Here is a 6,053-nt window from a genome sequence, read left to right as displayed (position 1 = left end):
TTATGATATTTAAAATTTCCGAAGAAACTGAAATGAGAATTGTACTGAGAAATAACCCTGGGTGTCGAGTTTCAAATAACGGGTTCAATAAATCCTGTAATATAAACAACCAGGCTATCGGTTTGATTCAAGTCCTTAGGATTTTTAAAAGAAAGAGACTTGAATTACTCGACTTCTCTGCTTAATCCACATGGATCCTTGCGCAAGCTCTTTCAGTCTTCCTCTATCGTTGGCCAGTCGTTTTGCTGTCAGCAGTGGAATGCCAGTGTCTTCCCGGATTAAATCATAATAATAACAATAATAATAATAATAATAACGATATATTTCACAGTATCTCCAAAGTTTTACAATTGGCTCTTCACCTGGAAATTGAGTATGATAAATATATATGTAGCGAATGAAAAATATGATGTTCATTAAAAATACTGAGACCGGTTGTAACTATAGACTAGAAGGCTAAAAGTTGGTAAAGCCAAGTACGTTCGATCAAATACCGTTGTAGAGTGATATGAGCTTGGCAAAAGTAGAATGAGTGAACGTAGTGCTAGTGGCTTGTGCAAGACCTGTGTAAAACCAAAGTTTGAATTTAGATTAAGCTATAAAATACTACAAAATTGATACAACTATTGACCAGGACGCTAGGTAGGCTGTTAGATCTAGGAAATTAGTAGAGTAAATACGATTGACGAGGGGTGTAAGAGTGACACAAGAGTATGAGTTGGAATTGCAGAATGTCCAGGAGTAGTAAATATAAAATATCATTAGAATAACTCAAAACTAATTAAAATCAAATAATTAAACAAATAGGGGATAGTTGCTCTAAAGAATAATGAACGGAGTGTAACTACTGCTACTGGCTACGGAATAGGGATAAGTTAATCAATACGATGGAAAATGACTAAGAGATACAAGGCGTTAAAGGATTTGGAGTTAGATGTGGCAACGTCCCAGCTAAAAACGATAAGCAATATAAAAAAAATACTAAATAATGAAATATTTATTTAAAGTGAGAAAGTATGTTGTTATATTTGACGATCGTAAAGTATAGCAGAGTTGGTTATCACAAGGTTAAAACTCTCGCAAGTCTATTGTTAAGTTATCAAAAGGATAGTTATTGTTAAATTGGAATCAAGTCATGAGCAGAGTAAAATCCCAAGGAAATAGCTGGTCTTTGAGATTCAAGACATGAAAATACTTTAAATTCATACAAGGCTCCTAGCGAGACCTTGATCCAAAAAATGCCTTTTAGTTTCACTACAAAATATGTTATAATCTAATTCATCCCGACATTTTTGGGGAAGTCCATTGAATATACGCGAAGAGTCGTATTCAAAACTACCCATAATAATATTCGGACAAGCCAACATTGTGCCAGCGTGAACAGGGTTTCTCAAACCTTCTCGAGGTGTCATTTTTTCCGTCGGAAGGAAAGTTGGCCAGTTATTAGAGTTAATGGATTTCCATGCAAGTTTAGCCATGCTAAATTCTGCTCTCTCGCGTATTGGTAGCCATTTCAGCGAGATCACGTCTGATACGTTTGAGTAGCGGCCTCTCACGAAACTGGCGGTTGCGTTTTGTATCCGCTGCATCCGCTGGATGAGGTACGATGGTGCGTCGATGAAAAGAGCATTGCCGTAGTCGAGCTGGCTCAATACAAGCGATTCTGCAAGCTGCTTCCGTAGATGGTAAGGTAGGTAGCGCTTGATACGACAAAGTGACTTGAGTGTACCATATGCTTTAGACGTGGCTTTTTTTATATGAGCGTTCCATTTCATATCCTCACTAAACGTTATACCGAGGAGTTTGAATGTTTTGACACGTTCGATGGTTTTTTCGTCAAGCGAAATCACGCTAACTTTTAGGTGAACGTTCTATTGGTCGTTTTCCTGTGAAGTCCGACTTCTTGACGTATAGCTGGCGTCGGCTTTTCTCATGGATACATGACCAAACCAGTTATCGTCCTTATTTTCCCGATGTCAACGATATTAGTACGGAATCCTAGCGTTCCTTTTAAATCTGGAACGTTGGTTCCGTCTATCCTTCTTTTGTCAGCTTTCCTTTCTTTCCTGATTTTCAAACCGCACTTTTTATACCGTGGATAGCTTTCTTTAGTTTTTAAACGATCATAGCTATCAGTGTTGTGTTGTAATAGCGAATATCAATTGACAAGGTATGATCAAAGGTTGTGGCTATTATTTTTCGGAAGTTTGTTAATTTTGACATCAAACTGTATAGTCTAATGTCACAGAAATAAATAAATTAATGAATAAATTTCTGCTGAATATTTGGTTGAAGTTGAACTTCAGGATCTACAAGAAATTCCTTTGTTTTTTTTTGTGATTCCCTCGACCTATGAATAACAAATTTCATCTCTACACCTTAAGTTCATTTGGCAAGTTACTGGGTGATTAACAGGTGATTGCTAAAGACATGCTAAAGAAATTGGAAAACACCCCTGTGTCACAGACCCGCTGATTCCCTAGCCCTACTGATAAAGTTGTCAAAAATTTTCAGTTCCCGTTCCCGGTAGAATTTCAGCCCCACTGGGAAATTGACTTTGATTTCATCCCCATTCGAAATTCAATGTTTGAAAATTGCACTCCAAAACCACCCCAATGGATTTTAAACTTGGAAAAAAAAAAGAATTTTTATCCTCATTGAGATTTCATAAGAAATTTTTATTCCCACCGGGAAAAACTTTCACCGGGGCTGTGAGGGAGGGGTGTCGGAAATGATCAATTGGACATAATAATGCGTTTAAAATTTTCATTCCCCTTTCTACCTGACAAATAAATACTCTCTTCAGCTTGTTTCCGAAAAAATAACCCTCGCTCAAAAATCAGCTTCATTCTTTCCATTTTTTCTGATAAATGTATTTCAAAACGGTTTTCAATATTCGCTACAGCGTTACAAAAAGATCATATACTTCTAGTACAGCTAGTCTTGTGCTCTGGTCAATGAGTTTTAAGTCTGAAGGGCAGAGAAACATCGTCAATTTTTCTCAAGCAACGAAAGTGGGGCCTTAAGATCTGCACCACATTTAAGACAACAGATTTAATTTAGGGTTTTCTTTTTTTGCGTGGCACATTTTCGGAAATCTTGCGATGGGTTTTACTTTCAGTCCAACGACTGTGCGAAAACAACGTCGTTCATGCGTTTCGGATGGGAAATAAATAGTTTCAATGATGTTCAAAAAGATTCGAGTATAGATGAAAAATATACCTTTTAAAAAACTTGAGCTTTCCTTATTTTTCCCAATCTCGTTCCCACAGCACCTCGTACCACTTTTTGATTTTACTGATGAACGTTGGTACAACCTTTCGTTAGAGCACTATCAGAATGAAAAAAAAGTGGACAAAGGGCCTGGGTCGAGTTTTATTTGAGTTTGATTCCGAACGAAAACCACTTCCATAAAGGTGCATCAACAACTCTATGAGTCAGCGGACTCTCAATTCAGGCAATCACGCAATTTTTTTTCGAACTTCACGCTTTCACGCAAATTTTTCTCGAGTTTCACGCAAACCCAAATTCTGAAAAATCGGAAAATTTTTTGGGAAAAATCGGAGAAATTTGCACTAATTCACGTATTCACACAAAAAAATAGCTCAGATTCACGCACTCACGCAATCAAAAAGTAGATTTTCACGCTCACGCAACTTTTTTCAATTTTTACGCATCCACGCAACCAAAAAAGCCCATTCACACATTCACGCAAACCGCTGGGGGGGGGGTGCTCTAACGATTACATCGGTGCAAGTTAAGTTCCATATTTAACGAGTATGGAAATGGTAGGTGAAATAAAAATAATGTCTATAATATTGATAATTTCTTATTATTTCAGTTTTAGATAATTAAAAATGAAAAACAATCAAATAATTCAAGAAATGTAATTCTTAATAACCATGGGAAGAATATGACAGACTTTCTTCAAGATGGCGGCGAACTTTCATTGGCCATGTGACGCTAAAACAACCAGAGAATAAAGGGATGCTACAAAACAGGTTTTGATTGTTTTAGTTTATCAAAAACAATTAGCTCCGTAGGAAGGATTTGGCAGAGAGGGTAGGTTATTTGATTACACGTTTTTTTATAAGAACAAACTATATAAGAACATAAGGCTTCGATGACCAAAATGTTAAGAACAAGTTAAGAACATTTTAAGGCTTCGCAGACTCTAAAACACCCAATTTCTTAAGAAAACAGACAAAAATACCCACAAAATGGTGAAAATAAGAACATGTTAAGAACATTTTTAAGCTTAAAACTCAAAAAAATAGGAACATCCTAAGACTTCAAGAATTTTGAATGTTCTTATAAAAAACGTGTACATCAAGAAAATAAATATTTCTTCCACTGGAAAAAGGCAAAAAACGAATATCCAGGCTCTAATTCAAGAAGTTTGGAGTTTTGAACTGCATCGCCATGGAAATCCGAAACGGGTTTTATTATTCATCCGTGTGCGTGATGATTTAGTTTAGGGTTTTTTTTTGCGTGGCACATTTTCGGAAATCTTGCGATGGGTTTTACTTTCAGTCCAACGACTGTGCGAAAACAACGTCGTTCATGCGTTTCGGATGGGAAATAAATAGTTTCAATGATGTTCAAAAAGATTCGAGTATAGATGAAAAATATACCTTTTAAAAAACTTGAGCTTTCCTTATTTTTCCCAATCTCGTTCCCACAGCACCTGGCACCATTTTTTGATTTTACTGATGAACGTTGGTACAACCTTTCGTTAGAGCACTATCAGAATGAAAAAAAAGTGGACAAAGGGCCTGGGTCGAGTTTTATTTGAGTTTGATTCCGAACGAAAACAACTTCATAAAGGTGTCTGCACATATCCTTGGTGCATTTTAAGTGTCTCAACAACTCTATGAGCTCGCCCCCCAGCGGTCTCTTGATTCACGCAATCACGCAATTTTTTTTTCGAAGTTCACGCTTTCACGCAAATTTTTCTCGAGTTTTCACGCAAAAATCGGGAAATTTTTTTGGGAAAAATCGGGGAAATTTGCACTAATTCACGTATTCACGCACAAAATAGCTCAGATTCACGCATTCACGCAATCAAAAAGTAGATTTTCACGCTCACGCAACTTTTTTCAATTTTTACGCATCCACGCAACCAAAAAAGCCCATTCACACATTCACGCAAACCGCTGGGGGGGGGGTGCTCTAACGATTACATCGGTGCAAGTTAAGTTCCATATTTAACGAGTATGGAAATGGTAGGTGAAATAAAAATAATGTCTATAATATTGATAATTTCTTATTATTTCAGTTTTAGATAATTAAAAATGAAAAACAATCAAATAGTAATTCAAGAAATGTAATTCTTAATAACCATGGGAAGAATATGACAGACTTTCTTCAAGATGGCGGCGAACTTTCATTGGCCATGTGAGGCTAAAACAACCAGAGAATAAAGGGATGCTACAAAACAGGTTTTGATTGTTTTAGTTTATCAAAAACAATTAGCTCCGTAGGAAGGATTTGGCAGAGAGAGTAGGTTATTTGATTGTACACGTTTTTTTATAAGAACAAACTATATAAGAATATAAGGCTTCGATGACCAAAATGTCAAAAAAAAAGTTAAGAACATTTTAAGGCTACGCAGACTCTAAAACACCCAATTTCTTAAGAAAACAGACAAAAATACCCACAAAATGGTGAAAATAAGAACATGTTAAAACTCAAAAAAATAGGAACATCCTAAGGCTTCAAGAATTTTGAATGTTCTTATAAAAAACGTGTACACCAAGAAAATAAATACTTCTTCCACTATAGAAAAAAGGCAAAAAACGAATATCCAGGCTCTAATCCAAGAAGTTTGGAGTTTTGAACTGCATCGCAATGTAAATCCGAAACGGTTTTTTATTATTCATCCGTTTGCGTTGTTTGAGTCATTGAAAAAATGTTTTAATTGTTTTGATTCCCAAAGGGCCTGGTATGAGTCACGCGCGAAACAAAAAGAGAGAAATCATGGAAATATTTTTTGACGTTATAATTATAGTGTATGGGTACTGTAAATTGGTTATGTGAGCAAGTTTGAGTGT

Source organism: Clytia hemisphaerica, unplaced genomic scaffold (assembly GCF_902728285.1).
Source record: "Clytia hemisphaerica strain Z4C2 unplaced genomic scaffold, Clytia hemisphaerica genome assembly, whole genome shotgun sequence".
NCBI classification, from domain to species: Eukaryota; Metazoa; Cnidaria; class Hydrozoa; order Leptothecata; family Clytiidae; genus Clytia; species Clytia hemisphaerica.
This window is presented reverse-complemented; position numbering follows the sequence as displayed.